This window comes from Sorex araneus, chromosome 1, assembly GCF_027595985.1.
Source record: "Sorex araneus isolate mSorAra2 chromosome 1, mSorAra2.pri, whole genome shotgun sequence".
NCBI lineage: Eukaryota > Metazoa > Chordata > Mammalia > Eulipotyphla > Soricidae > Sorex > Sorex araneus.
Window position 1 is genome coordinate 147,121,437 of NC_073302.1, and position 20,509 is coordinate 147,141,945.

At 38.1% G+C, this 20,509-nt stretch overlaps 1 pseudogene; it reads right to left on the minus strand.

Annotated features, from left to right (window-relative positions):
- Positions 1–2,478: 2,478 nt before the first annotated feature.
- LOC101541604 (elongation factor 1-gamma-like) lies at positions 2,479–3,840 on the minus strand (annotated as a pseudogene).
- Between the last annotated feature and the right edge of the window lie 16,669 nt (positions 3,841–20,509).

The following is a 20,509-nucleotide window of genomic DNA, read 5'->3' on the forward strand; positions in this document are numbered from 1 at the left end:
ATTTTTATACGTTTGGAGAATGTAGCAGTGAACAACTCCGTACAAAATAACCATACTCACAGGACTCATACTTCCTAGTGTAGGAAACAGATGAACATATACACATGTTCATGCTTAGGCGTGTGGCTCTATGTATGGGAGGAGAGGGAAAAGAGAGAGAGAGCAGAGTTGGTAAAGTGTCAGCTGAATTTTCCAGTTCAGTAGAAAATAAAACCCTCACACATCTTCAGATAAAAAAAATCATCAGTAAGTATAAGGAAGATTAAGATTCCCTTTAGTTCAACTAATATTTATGGGGAGGGTTCACCAGAGTTGATCACTAGGAAAGGGGGGTAATTTTTGCACACGGTATGTGAATGTGAATTATTAGCAACATATTCTCTGCTTTCTGCACAAATGCTTCACCCAGAGTACATTTTGGGTGCCCTGAAATACTCATCATAAGCTGTGGTCCTCAATACAGTCTGAATGAAGGTGAATTAGCCAGGATGAACAACAGAGGAGAAACAAGGTGAGAATACTAGGGGCCTAAGGATCTCACAGGGCTCAGAAGCGAGAACTAGACTGCTGGAGAATGAGGTTGAGTTGAGCCGTGGCTTAGCCAGTGACAACTAAAAAATTTCATTGACCTAGCATAGATTCCTGTTGTTTTGTTAGGTTTAGTTTTGGGAGAAACTATTCAAGCAGTGTTCAAGAGGCCTGAGGGTCTCCCAGTAATTCTTTCCCAATGGGGCTGGAAATCTAATGCTAAGACTCAAGGTTGCAGTGCTCTTCAGACACTCTGGTGCTGGAAACCACCCTTTAGCACTTGGTACTCTCTCCTGCCCTCCTCTGTGGATTTTATGTCTGTTTCATCTTTCAAAGAACAACAGTTTTTCTCCAAGTCTCCTTCACCTGATTTGCTCATTTTCACTTTTCTAGAAGACCTCAGAACATCTGGCACAAGGAGCCCTTAAACTTATTTCCAGTTTGAAAAGATAGTGGATGGGGTTGGAATGATAGCACAGCTGTAGGGCATTTCCCTTGCACGCAGCTGACCTAGGTTCTATTCCCAGCATCCCATATGATCCCCCGAGCACTGCCAGGGATGATTCCTGAGTGTATGAGCCAGGAGTAACCCCTGTGCAATGCCGGGTGTGACCTAAAAAGCAAAAAAAAAAAAAAAAGGTGTTGGGTCAGGGATGTGTCTCGGACAGAACTTGTGGTTACAAGTTTGAGGCCCTCAATTTATTTCCCTGGGGCATGTACTCATGTCTGCATGAACACACACACACACACACACACATGCACACACTAAGTGATGAATTTAAGTTACTCTTTAGTAACAGGTGATTGACATTCAGGTAAATGAGGGCTTTCTTAATTTTTAGGAGGTTTTCACATTTTTAAATATGATACAGTTGGGAGAGGACTGTAACAAAATGTGTTTAGTTCCTGTTACTTCAGCATCCACTTAGATCTTAAATCAATATCAACATTTTTGTGTATGCCTTGGAAATGACATCAAAATGTTCACAAAATGAGGTTAGTCTTACTACCATTCTGGTGGATAATACATGGTCTGGTGCATTGTACAGGTAAGTGGTTCAGTACAAGTTACCAATTCCTTATTTCTCACAACTCTGTTCAAAATAATGTTGATCAATCTTGAGCATTTCCTAGTAGCATATCAAAATTCATTCTGTAAATGACTTTTTTGCTGGGTGGCTTCTGTTTGTTTATTAAAAGATTGTATGTTGGGGAACAGTTTTTATCTGGAAACTATTGTTCTGAGAACCAGAGCCTTAGAGACTCGTGATTGCAGTGGGGGAACATCCCCTGGTGGAATAGCTCTGGGGCCAGACAGGCATCTGAAACCAGGCAGGATGCAGCTGACTCCTGATTTTGCTTCACTGCCTGAGCAGTTGTATGTGACCTCTTTGACTTCAAGTCTTTGGGAGACTTTCAACAACCATGAAGTTTTTAATGTTTCTGAATTTTTGTTTTATTTAACAGACTTGATTTCTGTAAATTGATATTGTAATATACATTTTTCCTTGAATCATATATTTTTTGCTGTATAAACTGGAATAAAATATCAGTGGGAGACAAATAGACTGGAAACAATAGCATGATCAACATAATACCCTACCTATTAAAGAAGTGGTGCAAACACACACACACACACACACACACACACACACACACGTCTCCTCACTTAGTAAAACATTTAAATGGTAGGGATAATTTTTTAATTACATATCTTTTACTAAATGGAAAAATAAATGTTTCTAGGAAGAGAGAATGATCAGTATAAATGCCCCTTACAGTCACGTTCAACAGATTGTAGTTTAGATAATAGAAAACAAAAGGTAGTGAAGAATTCCCAAAAAATCCTCATTCTACCCATTTATTTTTAAAACTTCTATTTAAAAATTGCATTGGCTGTGATATTATTTTCAAATTTAACATTACTTTTTTTTTCTCCAATGTTCAGTTTCCTTTAATGACCCCCATCTCCCTGAAGGGCAGGTGCAGGCGGCGCAGCGACGTCAAGAGATGGTCACTTGAAGATCTTGCCCTGATTGAAGGCTTTGCCCACGTGCTGGAAGGCCCCCTCCCAGGAAAAGTACTCTCGGACCAGCGTCTGGGTCTCCTGGCTGCTGGGGTCCAGCTCTCGCCATGTGTATGACTCGTAGTCCACCTGCCAGTCAGGGCTCAGCGGAAAGGCCAGCTCCTGGCCGCGGAAGACCCAGATGCCAGAAATGGAGCTGCTGCTGTTGGTTCCGAAGAGGATGACACTGGCGAAGGCGTTCTTCCTCAGCTTGTCCAGTCGCCGGAACATCCCTGTGATGAGGTTGCAGCTCGTGAAGGTCTGGGTGAGCTCCTCGGGGAAGCGGTACTCGGAGAACCACAGGGACCAGCCGTCCTTGTCCAAGTGCTCCCAGAAGTACGGCAGCGCCACCGACAGCGTGTCCTCCTTGGAGTACTCGCGTTTGAATTCGTCCAACACGAAGGTGCTCTTGGGCAGGTGAGCAAAAGGGCCCTTGGCCTTCGGCTCTGCAGCCAGGGCCTGCTCACACTCGTCCATCTCATCCTCAGGAGCAGGGGCGGCTGCCTCCTTCTCCTCCTTCCGCTCGGCCTGGGGCTTGTGCTTCTCCTCCCGGGAACCCTTCTGGGGCTGGCTCTCGGCAAACGTCTTGGCGTCGAACTGGGCCATCTTCCCACGGAGCTTCACCTCCTGCAAGACCATCCGGAACTGGGGCTGGTTGATGCAGGTGAGGAACCAGCGGTCGGTACTGGGGAAGGACTGGCGGAAAGAAGACTCCAGAACCTGTTTGTAGAGCCACAACAGGGTGCAGACAAACTGTGATGTCGGCCAGGGTCACGCGCTCGCCCACCAGGAAAGTCCTCGTCTTCGGGTGCGCGTCCAGCAGCCCCAGAATCCGCTTCACCTCCTCCTTCGCATCCTCTGTGGCCTGCTTGTTGTGGTGCATGATGCCCAAGGTGGGGAACACCCAGGTACTAGCCGGGGGCACGATGTCGCTGTCGGCAAAGCTCACCCACTGCACCACGGGCGCTGCGGCCTCGGGGGTGCTGCCCCGCAGCTCCTCGTTGCTCACGTACGTAGTAGGCAATGGCGTTGCTCTCAAACACACAGAAGCCGTCATTACCCTCGAAGGCTGGGACCTTGCCGGCTGGAAATTTGCACAGGAACTCGGGGGTGCGGTTGGATTGGCCAAAATGGGAATGAGGCGGTGCGGAGAGCACGCGGACCTGAGCGCCGCTGTACTGCGCTGCGTTGAGGGCTTTGAAGGCCCTCCAGTTTCCAGGGTATGTGTACAGGGTCCCTGCCATCATGGTGATTCCGCAGAGAAAGGGGCTAATTAAACATTACTTTTAAGCCTCATTAATTTTTATTTTGAATCTTTATATTGTTTATGTATATTAAATATGTTATATTTTTAGGTCTCCCAACCAGTACTCAGGAGGTCCAGGGAGTCATGGTGATATTCAGCCAACCATGCTGAATGCTTCAATGTTAGGGTCAATGAAATATATTTTAGGGCCTTTCTTAGATTGCCAGGGCCCACTGGGTCCATCTCGTGATGCTCAGGGACTATATGGTGCAAGGTCAATCCAGAGTCCCATGCATACAAGGTGTAGTCCCTTGTTGCAGCCCTTGTTTTTAATATTCTTGCATTCTGCAATTTTTGATAGATTAATGAGATTAAAGCATATTATGTGTATTAAAAAGATACTGAATGAACCTAGACTTCTTTGAATAAGGATTTCTGTTTCCAATTGACTTGTATTTGCTGTTTATCAGTTTCTTCACTGACCACGGGAGGAGGAATTCTCCTCCCATCCCGTTTATGCCCAGACAGTCCTTACTCACTGGTTATGTACATATCACATTTATGGAGAAAAGTTATGAATTTACTTCTTGGATATTCACTACTCTCTTGAACTCCAATTTTATCTCTGTCTTCTCAATAACTTGGCTGTCCTATCTTCACTGTAGTGCTTTCAAAACAGTGCTATCTGTTCTCTGAATCCCACTCTGGGGTTCCAAGTTTCTTTCAGCATGCCCCATCTTCATCAAGGCTCAGAATTGAACCTGCCTTTGTGTCTGTTTTCTCCCATTTCTAATGGACATCAGGGCCCTGTTCTACTGATTTACATATCCTTTCCCTTTTCTCTTTTCCAATCCAATCCCTATCTGTTCCCTAGACCTTGACTCTGCTTTTTGCAGGCCTGGATTACAGCACGGTTCTTCCCACTAATCTCCCCTTTGTCTCTGTTTACATTTTAGTCATTTTTCTGGTTTATGTGCATATTAAGGTTGGAACTGTAACCTTAAATACTTATTTCCTCATAAATTTCCCATAAAACAGCATTCAATTCCTGTTTTATCAAAAGGGCAAAAGGTTATTTCCAGTATTTTCTATGTTTCTGCCTAGAAACCTAAAACTCAGCATTGTTTTAGACTTCATGAAATATGTTTATGTAAAGATTTTTAAAATATAAATAGGATGAATACTAAGGGTTTTTTCTCTCAACTTATAAATGTCTCAGCTCTTTATATTTACAAGATAATGGTAGTGTAGGGCTGAATTGATAGCACAGTGGGTAGGGCATTTGCCTTGCATGTGGCCAACCTGTGTTGGATTCCCCTGTCTCTCTCAGAGAGCCCAGCAAGCTAGCAAGAGTATCTCGCCTGCACAGCAGAGCCTGGCAAGCTACCTGTGGCCATATTCAATATGCCAAGACCAGTAACAACAAGTCTCACCATGGAGACGTTACTGGTGCCCGCTTGAGCAAATAGATAAACAACAGGAGGACAGTGCCACAATGCAATGGTAGTGTAAACAGAGGCTTATTTGTACAGCACTATGTGGGAAAATGAATCTATAAGTTACAAACACACATTTTTATTGGAAAATATTAATTTAAGCAGATCTTTTGTCTTATTTCCCTACAGATGGATTTTCAATTATAAAGAAAAAAATATAAATTATGAAATATCTATTTTAAAGAAACACTTAAATGCAAGAAGAAATCATTCAATTCCAGAGCAGAATTGCTTAAAGCTGACCAATTGTCTGAGTTACAGTAGAAGTAAATAATTCTGTCACTGTCACTGTCATCCCATTGCTCATTGATTTGTTCAAGCGGGAACCAGTAACATCTCTCATTGAGAGACTTATTGTTACTGTTTTTGGCACTTCTGATAAAATAACTGTAACATATTCAACTTTTTTCAGCATGTGTGGTCTTTTAGAATGTTTTGCCTGGAAACATGAGACCTAAGTTTTGAGTTGAAAATGGTATATTTTTGCTATGCCAAAGTTATAATGGGACTTAGTTTGAAAAATAATCACAATTAGTGCAAATAATTACCAAAAAAAACCCAACAAAATCTAATATCACCACCTACAGTTAATAAACAAAAGGTTTGTTTCTTTTGAAAACTATTTTGGTTCAGTATTTTTTGTGCTTTACAGGGAAAGAAAAGACACTGTTATCTTTTAGCTGCTTTCTCCTTTTTGTCTAACTCTTATGTGCTCATAATATCTACTGGAGAAGGTTATGGACAGATGCCTTCTACAATGATTCATTAGTTTTACACCCTGTGGAAATTTTAATTCATGCCTCTCCACAGGATGCCTGAAACTGATACTGCAGCTTGCTACAGCGAGGCAAATTTCTACTTTATTAATGGTGTACATCACACATGACTCTTTGTATTATCAAAAACTGAATGAATTCACAAGAAATCCAGGCTATGTTATAACATTCTACTCTTGGTAACCTTGGTTTTATGATTAGCTGAAGTCTCTGTCTTGAATGAGCATTATCACTTCCTTTGCTTTGTTTCTTTATATACTACATGCAATTTATTTTTATTAGCATGAGATCACCCAGTTCCATTAGTAGGACTTTTCTAATGTATAGAAATGCAATTTAGTTTTTAATGATGATTTTTTTAATTCTGAAACTCAAGTGAATTGTTTTGTGGCTCTAAGTATTAAGGACAGGGCTTTAGAATTTTCTATATACAGATAGTGCTATTAACAAAAAGAAACTTGTTTATTTAATTTGGATTTCTTTTATCTTTCTTATCTTTCTTGCATGGCTAGACTTCTAGCACTATGTTGAAAGGGAGTAATGAAATTGGGCACCCCTGCATTGTTCCTGCTCTGAAAGAGATCTCAAGTATAAAATGTGATATAGCATAGAGGCTTATCGTATGTGATATTATTATATAAATGTATGTTCATTCTGTATCCATTTTGTTGATCTTTTGAGGGAAATTGAGAAAAATCATGAGGAAAGTTGAGAAAAAATTTTTTTGTGAAGCAGGATGGGTTTTATTTAAATTTATTTAGAAAGATGCGAGAAGAGAGAAAGAGAAGTGTGTGTTCAAGAGAGAACACAGGCCACTCCAGAGAGAAAGAATGCAAAGAAACATGAGACACGCACGTGAGATACCTGTTCAAAAGAAGATCACAACCTTGAGGATCAAGCTGAGGCTGAAAAGTTTTGCATCTGTTTTTATCAGGGATTTTGATAGGCTCTCTCATGTCTCCAATATCCGCATGTGCTCTTGTAGCTCTAAGATCTCACCTCGTTATTCTCACAGAGGTGGGTACCAATGATGAGAGGTGGACTCCAGGAAAAAAACTTTTAGGAATTATGGTCCCCTGAGCACAACCAGAGGTAATTTCTGAGTGCAGAGCCAGGAGTAACCCCTGTGCATGCTGGGTGTGACCCAAAAACAAACAAACAAACAAAAATCTTTTAGGAATTAGCTATTGGTAATCTGAGTTGTATAGGCCTGTGACAGGAGTCTGGGCTACATCTGGGGTTATCAGTGCTAGCGAGCCCCTTTGGCTTCTGGAGCTTGACCTCATTTTATGTTTAAGCAAATAAGTTTGGTATTGCAAGGATCTTATCATGAGTCACTGTCATTGTCATCCCATTACTCATTGATTTGTTCGAGCGGGCACCAGTAACGTCTCTCATTGAGAGACTTATTGTTACTGTTTTTGGCATATCCAATGCACACGGGTAGCTTGCCAGGCTCTGCCGTGCGGGCTTCATACTCTCGGTAGCTTGCCGGGCTCTCCGAGAGGGGCGGAGGAATCAAACACAGGTGGGCCTCGTGAAAGGCGAACACCCAACTGCTGTGTTATCTCTCCAGCCCCTTATCATGAGTAGCACTTATAAATGCAACGAAAAGAACAACTTGTTGTAAAGAGTAATAGTGAAGATAGGGCCACAAAAATAATTGTTTATGGGGCCAAGAAATAGTAGTGTGGGTAGGGCCTATGGTTGCTTATGGTTGACAGGGGTTCAAACCTACGTAGCTCATATGAATCCCTTAGCTGCATCAGGGGTGATCACTGAGTGCAGAGCCAGTGATAAGACCTAAGTACTGCCAGTGTGATCCCCAAACAAAATTTTTTATCCTTCTGCTTCGTTTAACCTAATAGATGAGAGTCTGTTGTTTATCCATGACAACATTAAGAATGTAGTCGGCCTATTTTTATTTAATCTTATTTATGTATTTTAGGGAGGCCTCCTCCACAGTGTTTGAGTACTCAAGGATCATTCCTAGTTATACTTTGCCAGGAAGTGCGTGATTACTGTTTTGGAAATTGGCAGTGCTGCGCTGCTCAGGCCCAGTGGTACTTGTGGGCCACCAAAGTATTCCAGAAGTGCTAGAGGCCACTGGGCTCATGCCAGAAGTACTTAGGGAAACCAGAGCTATATCCACTGTTGCTTAGAAGGCTATGTTACCAGTTATTGAACTTGGAGTCTCAGACATGCAAGGTATAATAGATTTTTTTGTTACTTTTTTATTTTTTTAATTAAAAAATATGAATGTAGGAGTACTGCTATTTATTCATCCATCGATTAAGCTGACTGAACTGGGCATTAACTCCACATTACTTTTTGAAAAAACCTTTTTAATTGAAAATCTGTGAGATAGACCGTTACACAGCTGTTCATAATTGGGTTTCAGTCATATAGCAAGGCATAATATATTGCTTTGGCCCTTTGAGCTATCTTTTCAGCCCCATTAATTTGATGTTTTTATTTAAAGATAATGTGTGTGTCAGGGGTGGGGGGAGTGGGGAGGGGGGAGGGGGGCGGGTCATACCAAGCTGTCATCAGGGCTTACTCCTGACTCTGTTCTGTGTTTACTCCTGCTCTGTGTTCAAACTTCTGTGGTTTGGGGGGCCAGATGTGGTACCAGGGATAAGAACCTAGGTTGGCCACATGCAAGGTAAATGCCAGTTGTGCTATCTTTCTGGGCCTAATTTTCTGTTTTTTAACTGTAGAACATATTTATGTCAGTATTTGTTTATCACTGTATCACTATCATCCCGCGTTGCTCATCGATCTGCTCAAACGGGCACCAGTAATGTCTCCATTGTGAGACTTGTTAGTGTTTTTGGCATATCGAATTGCCATGGGTAGCTTGCTAGGCTCTGCTGTGCAGGCGAGGTACTCTCAGTAGCTTGCCGGGCTCTCTGAGAGGGGTGGAGGAATCAAACCTGGGTTGGTGCATGCAAGGCAAATGCCCTACCCGCTGTGCTATTGCTCCAGCTATGGTATACTTAATTCATTACCCTCTAATACTTTCTTCATAATACTAGGTAACAATATTAAGTAATAGTACTAAGTAACTAATGCTAAGCAACAGTGCTAATGCTTAGTAAAAATACTAAATAACTACAATCATTGAATATTATCTAAAAAACTTAAGGGAAGAAAATACAGGCTAAAGTAGTACCAGACAAATTGTCTTTCAAGTATAAAAGCAACAAACTAATATCCTCGAGTACTCAATAATTCAGGAAGATAGTTTTCTTTGAGTGATCTACTGTATCACTGTGTCACCGTCATCCTGTTGTTCATTGATTTGCTCGAGCAGGCACCAATAATATCTCCATTCGTCCCTGTCTCGTGCTAGGGTAGCCCGATGGCATATTGGGGGCTCTTTCAGGATCAGAAGAGTGAGGACCGTCATTGTTACTGTTTTTAGCATATCCAGTATGCCATGGGTAGCTTGCCAAGCTCTGCCATGTGGGCGGGATAGTATTGGTAGCTTGCCGGGCTTTCTGAGAGGGACGGTGGCTTTTGGGGTGGCCTCTAATCACCTTTACAGGTGTTCCCAGTCTACCAAATGTAAGCTTTTGGTTGCCTGGCATGTTGTACCAATCTGCACGCTGACAAACATGCACTCCATCAACCTCAAAGAGATCAACCTGAGGCAGCAGATGTCCCAGGTGCTAGGCAGGTGCATGTTTGTCAGTGCATGCGTGCGTGTTTGAATGATCTACTATATTATGAAAATCAGATTACAAAAAGATGAATCAAAATAAAAGAAATTAAAAAGTCATTAAAATTAAACAGATTAATCTATATATATACTTCTAAGAAATAAACTATAATGAGAATTTTGATGGTTAAACTCATTTTTATATGTTCAGATTTTCATTTAGATTAATATAATTAATAAAATACATGAAGGTAGATTAGGTAGAAGAAAATTTAATGTTAATATTTTTAACTTACAATCAATATATAGTTCCAGAAGTTAATATTATTCTAATTTCTTGGAAGATTTTGTATATATATTTTTAGCATTGAAGAATCAGTATAATACTTAGCAACTGCTTCATTGTTATTTTACTTTGTTCTGTTAAAATTCCCAAACAGTAAGACTGAAGGTCTTGTTCAAAAGTGGATCATATAATATGATTCTATTCTAACAAAGCAATCTCAATCTATTTACCTTCCCATCTTTAACTTATTCCTATTCATAAAAAGACATGTAGAACATTGCCTAGCAAACATCAATGATAATTGAGATGTCTTTTACACTTTTTAAAAATTTCTTCCTGGGAGACATTATTTGCATAAAACAGTATTCTTTATTCTTCAAATAATATACAGCTATTTTGTTTGTTGCTTTAACTCTGGTGTTTTGAAGATTTTGATTTTAGGCAAAATATCAATGAGGGCATTATTTTTTAAAGTGGACAAGATACTATCCTCCAGAGTATTGGAATAATACTGGGTAGTCTCAGGTACAATTGGAGAGGAGTGTGTTCTTTTTGTCCTACTCTAAACACATTGGTGAATAAAGAAACCACCCAAGTTGATTTTAAAATATAAGTAATTTGTATAGTCAGAATGAACTCTGCTTTCCATTCTATTGAAAAGCAAGGTTTGCACAACCTCATTATTGAAAAATACTGCAAGGCATCCTAGATCGCTCCTAGGAAGCAAATAATACAATTCTTCCATTTAGCAACCTTTGCCTAATTATGCTAATTATGCAACAAGCTGCAGGGAGCAGCTAGCATGATGGCTTGGATTTTACACTAAGAATTAATTTTGAGTTACAAACCAGAGATGCAGGATGAACTATCATGGCCATTTCCTTCTGAAGAAAAATTATATGGATCATCATAAAAATTGATCTCTGGGTTAAAAAAGATTCCTTTTTAACAAAACTCTTAAAATTGAATTTTAAAATTATTGTAAACTTAAGTGCTGCTTATGGTGATATATTTTGTGATACTAAGTAAAATATTTTTCTTTTTAATAAATGGTATAGTCTTCACATCTTCTATTCCCCTGCCCCCATGCAATCTTTGCTTTCTCTTTTGAAACTGGTACGCAACATTTTTTCTTGATAAATGAGTTCAACAAAATGAAAATATCATTTATTTGAACTGGTATCAAAATGACTTTAGCTAAAATTGGCTAGTGTGATTTTTCTGCATCTGCTGACACAAAAATATGGATTTTTTGATAGAGATCAATAATAGCTTATGCTAGTAATTGTGAACTAAGATCTATAATATCTACTTGCAGTGCTTTCAACTAAAAAGTGTGGAGTTATGTTGCTATAATGACTAGTTTTAAGGGTTCTCTTATGAATTTATGAACTTTATTTAAAAATTTTAATATTGATCTGGGACAGATAGTTCAAGTAGTAGTGCACATGTGTAGTAAGTGCAATTCTCTGAGTTCCCATCCCTAGAACCATGTGCCCTCAGCAACAATGAATCTGACCCTGTTGAACTTGAGGCACTGTTGAGAGTGGTCTCCATAAAAAGTGTTAATACAGATATTATTTCCTATATATTTTTCTATATCTATGTGTCTCCTGTACCACTCTTGTATATCTTAAGGCTATTTTTGCAATGCTTTAGCCAATGATGGAAAAGCTCAAATTTAGTGCAGTCATTTATTAACTTGTGTATTTTTTTATATAATAAACAATATAACTAGGTACAAAGGATTGTGTAGACTCACAATCACAGCTATGCTCTGGATGGACCCCACTGCTAAGACAAGCTGAAACCGGAAATTAATTTGTTGAAAGACCCAGATACGTTAGTTTTGTGACTGAAATCTTCAGCTTTCATGGTATTGAGGATGGGCTACCTCCCCCCGACACATACACCTGTATCCCCATACTTCTGGAAGCCCAGCAGTCACACACATGTCTCAAAGCTGCCAGTCAGTTAATTTAAGTCCAGCTGCATCACACCGTTAAAAATTTTGGACACCCTTGAGCACACAGCCGTGATTTCAGCTGAGTGACATTTCAAACTCTCTACTACTGATAAACCAGGAGTAGCACACCAGATTGGATGGGATGTAATGTTGAAGGCAACCAATTTCAATTAACAAAATATAAACACAGAAGGCTTAACCTGTAACAATATCTTAGGAATTTCATATATAAAGGCTTAACATCTGCATGGTGAGATGCAACAATCTTCACTAATTTTCTTCTAAGAAACATCTTTTGATCACCCTTTTTGCAAATTATTTATAACAAGTAATATAAAATAAGTTATTGAGGAACTGCTATGGTGGCAGGCTCAAGTGGTGGTTGGGAAAATTGGAAATAATGGTGGTGGGAAGGTTCAATAGTGGTGGGCTTGGTGTTAGAATATTGAATGGCTGTAACTAAATTAATGGCAATAAAATTATTTTTTAAAAAACTAATTTTGATAAGGTATATCCTAGTGAACACAGTTTATTTTCTTGTGGGATATTAGACGGTTCTGTATCTGCCCTAGAAGTTTTATCCTAACATTTGATATCAAGAACTTCTAAACTGTAGAAGTCTAAATACATCATCGAGGTTCTCTTTCAGTGTGACTTTCTGCTGCTGGTCATTGTCAAGGTCAACTAAGCTGCATTATTAAGTTAAGCAATCCCTCAGGGACTACTTTAAAGGCCTAAATAGTTTCTTTAATATATGTTTTAAAGGAAATTTTTGTCTTAAAGTTTACAAATGTTGCAACACAAAGCGTTTTAAAACTGAATTTCTATGACCAGTGGTATTCTTTAATTAGTGTATGCCAAGTATCTCTTATGGGAACTATTTAGCTAGAGGTAACAAAATATCCACCTAGGATGGGTATGTAATTCATAAAGAAACTTATAATTTAGTGAAACCATTAGTAAGATATAACAATGTCTGTTTGAATGCTAAATGGGTGTTATTAAATATGTGTCATGTGGGTCAGAATCCATAAGACTGTTCAAGTGGAAGGATAAACTGCAGCCTGTGTGGACTTGCCATTACTGTAAGCACTTTCTTTGTAGTCTCTTAGGTTAAAAATGAGCTACATTTGGAAGATGTTTAAAAGTATTTCCTGTATTGAAATTATAAAATGTCTTCCTATGTAGGAAAAATCTACATTACTTGTTCTGCTTTTGTAATTTCGTATTTGAACAAATTGTATGTAAAAGGGTTTTAGTAACCAGTGATGGGAAGGGTGTCTTCTGAACTCATTGTTGGCACCTTTAGAAGTTATGTAGCTCTGCATTGATGACCCATATAAAATGTAAGCTTTCTATAGTTATTAAAACCAAATGGTCAGAGCAAGACTCCAGACATTTCCCAGTACTACTTTCTTGGTTCTTGTAACTTTTTAATGGAGTGTATAACTTACAAGTTTAAGTAGACTCTTGTGAATAATAAGCACTCATTGTTTTGGGTCCTGGCAAGACTTGTAAAAAATTCTCTATATGGGTGGCATGTGTTCTCTCACTATTTTCTCTGAAATCTTCTCCATGCCATTCAGGATCTATCTTGTTAGTATTTTCTCCTGTGGGTTCTCAGGTCAGACTCCCATCTGCAACACTTTATAGAAATCTTCCATTTAATAGTAGACACATTCTTCTTGTTGTTTTCTATCCTCATAGTATCCTGAATTTCGTGTGGACACTCACCCTCTTCCCAGTGGTCACTGGTTTAATGTACGGTAATCCCATCCCTAGTTCAGAGTGGATACTGATTAACCACAGCCAATTATGGAAGCTTCACTTTGCTTGGCACTGATGAGTTCATCTGTTGACTATGAGAAAATTAATATGCACAAACTAAATTTAAGTGAAATCCTGACACAAGTCAGAGAATTCTAGTGCCTTGTAAATCAAAGGAATGCAGGGCTCCACATGCCTTACACGTCCGACAGGAATGATGCTGTTCCACATTTGCACAGAACAGAAGGGGAAAGCCCTCCAGAGAATATATGAAGCATTTTACTTATTTGTTTTAATGCAGGATTTGGTTAGTCATTTCTCCTATTTAAAATTTATTGTTATTACTATCATTAAAATTTTAAATAATATGATTGCAATTGTGTTAACTTTTATTCCCTTTTTGAACAGTTATTGCACCTTCACCATTACTTTATGCCCACAACTACATACTACTCACTCATTCCATATCACTCCTAGTGTGTCCCTTCCCTCCACCCCTGTCTAACCCTCTACTGTAGCTTGGCAATGTCAGTCCTGTAATCAAAGGCCTAAAGTTTTCCTTTACTAGATGTTGTCTAGTTCACTGTTTTTGTTTCTAGTTAAGTATTCTAAATCTTGAACTCAGGAAGTACGTTTATGTCCAGCCAAGAACACATTCCAATCCCCCTCTTTGGTATTTCTAAATAAAACAGTGTAGTTGGTATAATAGGTCCTGTTTAAGGTCAACCATTAATCAATATGTTTCACAGTAATCCTAAATCAATTGAAGTATCTTCTGAACTTCCAGGAAACACTTTCTTGTTCTTAAAAAGAATGCAAGGAAAATGAAACTTTTTCTGTCTGTGACTAAAGGATACTGTAATATTTGCTATTTGTTCTAGGGTGCCTACCTAGATTCCTAGGATGGAAGAGAGTAGAACCTAGACAACTCTATGAGGATAGAGTTATTAAAAGTGTTTGTTATTAAAGATTGTTATTAAAAGTGCCAGAGCATAGATATTTTAGGCTCTATGGGTAGCTATCACATTTACTCATGTCACCTTTTTGGCACAAATGGCCATGACTGTGTTTCAATAAAACACTATTTACCAAAAAAATTACAAAATAAAATAGTGTTAGCTTATATTTTATAGTTTCTAAGTCCTGAATGAGAACCAAGCTTGCTCTATATTATGATGTGTGTCTAGTCACAACATAGAGGGAGGGCTTCTCTCTCACACTAGTCATTTCTTTAATTCTCCAGACACCAACTGGGAGACCTACCATTCAATTCAATTCTGACATTAAACTCCCTGAAGTTAGTGCTGTTAGCACAGATTTAAGATACAAACCCACAAGTCTACTTGTATTTTGGATGCTAATCATAAGTTTTAGTTCAAACATATTTCAGAATAGCTGATGAAAATCAAGGAGTTTTTTTATAATCTTAAATTTAATAATTGGACAAAATATCTCACAATACTCAGAAAATTTCTGTACTTACTATTACCAGTCTACTAAAAAGGACACAACTCCTAAATAGCCAAACGGACGAAATGTATAGTATAAGGTATGGGGGGAAAGGGGCTGTTTAGAGCTTCTATCCTCTTCAAGTCCTTCATGCCAGCTCATTAATATATCCACCACTCAAAAGCTCATCAAATCTCATGGTTCTGAAGTTTTTATAGATTTTGATCTCTTGCCACAACACCTGTTCTGCAGATGATGGGTGGAACATTGAATGTTCCAATCCATTTTTTCTCTTGATCTTTCTGGTGATCAACCCTATTGTGAACCCCAATTGAGGCTCAACCTACGTCACTTCATTAGCACAAATTCATACGTGACATAAAGGGACTCATTATGAATAATAAGACACCCCTGTCTTCCAGAAAATTCTAGGTTTTTTTGCAATTCTGTGCCCACAACCAGGGACAAAGGCCAAATATCTTTCTTTTAAATTAAAGAAAAAATTACTGAGGCACTATGGTTTACATTTTTCACACTTTAATTTCAGACATACTCAATTCCAGCACCCATCCCATCACCAGTGTCAACATCTAACCATCAATCCCAGCCTGCCTCCTTGGCAGACACAGTTTTAAATTTATTATTTGTAACCAATGTTTTCAGTTTTGTTGGTTCTATGGTTCAGATATATAGATATAACACACCTCTACTGGATATTTAGATACTCCAAACCATTTCTCCATGACCCTGTTACCTCCTGTCTGCCTCTACTTGTTTCCCTCCATTTATTTCTTTCCTCCCTGTCCTTCTCAGTTCCATAATCTAAGAATCAGTTTAATCTATATATCTCCCCTTTGAAACCTTGAATTCCTTTGTCTTATTATTTTATATATCACAGATAAGTGAGATCATCTGGTACTTATCTTTCTTCTGACTCACTTCAGTTAGCATGATTTTCACTTTTCTTATCATACCATGCTATTTGCTAGAATATCCCTCTATTTTATTGCAATTTACCACAGTAAAGTAAATTTGAATTGATACCTTTGACCTCTGTACAATGGACATCAATTGCAAACAATGAGAAAAACATAAGAGGAGATTAATGCACAAGGACTCCTCAAACTTTGGGGCCACCTGGTAGCCTTGGATGAGCTCACAGACTATTTAGTCAATACAATATCATTCTCACACCCTGGATACAATAAACAAGCCACTGTTTAAAGTGACAGTCATAGATGAAAGTGAGTAACTTCATTAAAATTCAAATGATACATTAAGAACACACTGAATATTCCATAATATGGAATATTTCACATAGCCGATCAGCAGATACCTTAAAGTATTGTCTTGTCAATTTCCAATTCTATTTTTGCCTGTGTCACCCTCTACATCTGAAAAACCTTAAATTGTTTTATATTATCTTTTTCTGGGCCCATATTTGCTGCCCCAACATCTCTTCGACTTTTTTTCCTGGTCATATATTTGCTGTTCCATTTTATTCTAGAAGACCTAAACAGTTTTATCCAGGGAACTGTCCCAATCTTGGGGTTTTAGGTAGAGGGACAGTTTTCTACATTATTATGCTACTTTATGTGTGATATCATAAATTTCCTAACTCTGGTTGTTGTGAGTTAGGAACCTTTTGTGCCTTTTGTTATTTCTAACTAAAAGTATCCTCAGAATCATGTTCTTGGATAATAGAATAAAGTCCATCTTGTTTTAGGGAGCACCCATATTATAAAGAAGTCATCAGAAAACATTGTCATTATTCATTTTAATCTGCATTGCTTATAATAACTCATTATTACATATAATAAATGATCTTAGGTTTAATCAGAGATAAGCATAATTTTAAGTTGGAAGATTAGTTATTCTAGAGGCCTTGTTAAGATTCTTAAATACCACAGTATTCACTCTTGCTTTTGTATATTTTGCTGGTTGTAGATGATTGTTAGTGTTTGATACTGCTTTAAATGTGGATGCCCTTAAATCAGATTTCACAGAATATTTGAATGTGGCATTTTTGCCATTCTCTTCCAGCCCATTTGTGAGATGTAGAGGAAAATGTAAAGGTCGGTGTGAATGCTATTCACAAATGATGAAAGCAAACTTCTCTCAGAAAGGAGACTAGTGGTTCCCCCAAGAGACATAATTAAGATGCTCTATGATTAAGTCTTTCCTGGCTTGGTCACTTCTTGCTTCGAGTCTTGGTGTAAATCTTCATAATATGACTATGAAGTTTGTAATTAGATTCTTCTGGCCGTTTTGGAATATACCAGGAATGTTTTAATTACTTTTTATGGGTTATTGTCATATATTTCCTCAGGGACCTGACTCTTTTGAGTAATTCTATTATTTTGGATTACATGTTATTCTTAAAATAGTAGTTATTCTACACTTACATTTTTCTCTCTCCCTCTCATATTGCAATTTTAACAAAACTAAGTGCAGAGTCTCTTTGAAGATCATTGTGGAGGAGGTCCTGCACAATTATTTTGAAATAATTGTAAGCTGGAAGGAAAGACAGAAAAAAGAAAACTCAGTACTAGGGACAATAAAAGAAAGCTATTAAACCTTGCAAACCTAAAAGAGGCTACTTAAAAGAAGTATCTGTGCACACATTAAATTAAGACTTTGACCATTAAATTTTTGAGACTTGGGATAACTCACTTTCTGTACTTGGGTTTGGCACTTGTGCTCCAGGATTTAGAGTACCCCAGATGATTAAAAAATAGCAAGTTAAATAATATCTTGTATCACTGATATTGGTCTGGAGCGATAGCAGTAGGTAGGGTGTTCACCTTGCACAAGGCCGACCTGGTTTTGATTCCTCCGTCCCTCTCGGAGAGCCTGGCAAGCTACTGAGAGTATCTTGCCCACACAGCAGAGCCTGGCAAGCTACCCATGGCGTATTCAATATGCCAAAAACTGTGACAATAAGTCTCACAATGGAGACGTGACTGGTGCCTGCTCGAGCAAATCGATGAGCAATGGGATGACAGTAATACATTGATACACTGATGTCACTTGTATCATACTTACAGTTAATATTATTACAAGTAATATTTTTTCTGAGGAAAATGATTTTATTACATTATATATTATATGACATAAAAATTAGTCAAAAATCATTGAAAACCTCAGCAAAGACAATATCAAGAGGAATTTCTTGAGAAACACCAGTTTATCTTCCTTTGGCAGGAGTTTCTCTGGGAGTTTCAGATTTGCTTGAAGTGAAATTTAGAATTCTCTCCCCTCAGCCCTCCTATCTGAAGTTCTGTTGTGATCTTTGCTTGTACCTGCTCTAGAAATACTTAGGCTTCAGAATTAATCAGGTAAAGAAGATATACAGTCCATGTTTGACTCAAGAATTACAAAAACAGAATTTTAAGTGTTATTTAATACATGGTTCTGATTTTAAATACACGGGGTGGGCGTGGGGTGGGACAATCTCTTTGATGAATTGCTTAGTGAATTATACTTTGATCTATCTATAAACTGTGAAAGAAAGGGATAAAACTAAATGGGGATAAAACTTGGTCTGACTACAATCTTTTTTCGCCCCCAACATCAAAGTGCTGTCTAGATGGCCCTTAGCTTATAGGGGTATTCAAATCCTTAGCTTATTATGGTGTGTTGTATTAGTTTTATTATGTTTCCAGGAATGAGAAGCTTACCATAATCAACTATCAAAGAATAAAAAGTCCTTGAATCTTTGAAATATTTAATATATACACATATATTTAATACTTTTAAATAAGTGACTGTGGCTCATGGGCTATCTTTACCTGAAGAGAGATTATTTCTCTCTGCTTGATCAATAGAAAATACTATAGTTTTTGATAGATGCAGAGGAATTTGGGGTAGAAAATTCATTTTCTATTATCATAGGGTAATTAAGTGTAACATTTTCATATTTATTGCATCTTATTTTAGCACATTCTGATGGGCTCCCCAGACATATTTGTCAACATAAGAAACTTTTCTAACAAGATTCATATCAAACTTACATTCCTGAATAACCCAGTTCCCTGCTGTTACTCTCACCAAATAGCAAGATTTGTGTGCAATGTGTACCCTAAATAGCTAGGTATGTATTTTGGGTGGCAGGTGAAAAACAGAATAGTTTTTATTTCAATCTAAAATAGAAAATGTAAGCACAAAGTTTATCAATACCTAGGGGCAGAAATGAAGATGTTTTATTTTAACCTAAATACATTGAAAGTTCAGATTAGAGTAGAAGATGATTGGAAGAGGACTGAAACCATACTCAGGGAATAAACATTATTTTTCATCCCTTAATATTGGTCTTCATAATGACTACACTTTTTTAGCTTATTTATTATTCAAAGGGTTTTCCCTATGTATCCTTAATCCTAGGACCTCAAGTTTCTAATGTGATGACTTATAATCTTCATATTCAACCATGATCTTTCTCTTGAAATACAATACAATACATGAAACTATTTCTTTAGTTGTGATTAAATACCCCATTGGACAAATTTTGAACTCAAGAAATTACCTTTTCTCTTCAATCAGATATACCTACTTCACTGTAGCACTGTAGCATTGTCGTCCCGTTGTTCATCGATTTGCTCAAGCCGGCATCAGTAATGTTTCCATTGTGAGACTTGTTACTGTTTTTGACATATCAAATATGACATGGGTAGCTTGTTAGGCTCTGCTGTGGGGAAAGGATACTCTCGGTAGCTTATTGGGCTCTCCAAGAGGGACGGAGGAATTGAACCTGGGTCAGCCGAGTGCAAGGCAAATGCCCTACCCGCTGTGCTATACTTCTTTATGATCTTGCAGGTTATATCACACACTGTTCCCCAATTGTGCATTCAACTTCAGAAAGATACCACAGATATACTTATTTACTTCATCCCCCAAATCTATCTCTAGTTTTGGTCTTGATCATTTCTTCATTCATATATTATTTTATTTTCTAGATGAATCCTTGCTTCTGTATCTCAACTCTGAGAAGCACTGTAGCCCTGTAGCACTGTCATACCGTTGTTCATCAATTTGCTCAAGTGGGCATCAGCAATGACTCATGAAAAAAAAATCAAACCTGATTTACTATGGTATTATAGACAATAAATGATATATTTATTTATTTTTATTTAAAATGTTGTTTTTAAAAAAATTTTTATTAGTGTTGATTGATTTCCTAATGTTAAACCATCCTTGCATCCCCGGGATGAATCCCACTTGGTCATGGTGTATGATCTTTTTGATGAGTTGTTGGATTCTATTTGCT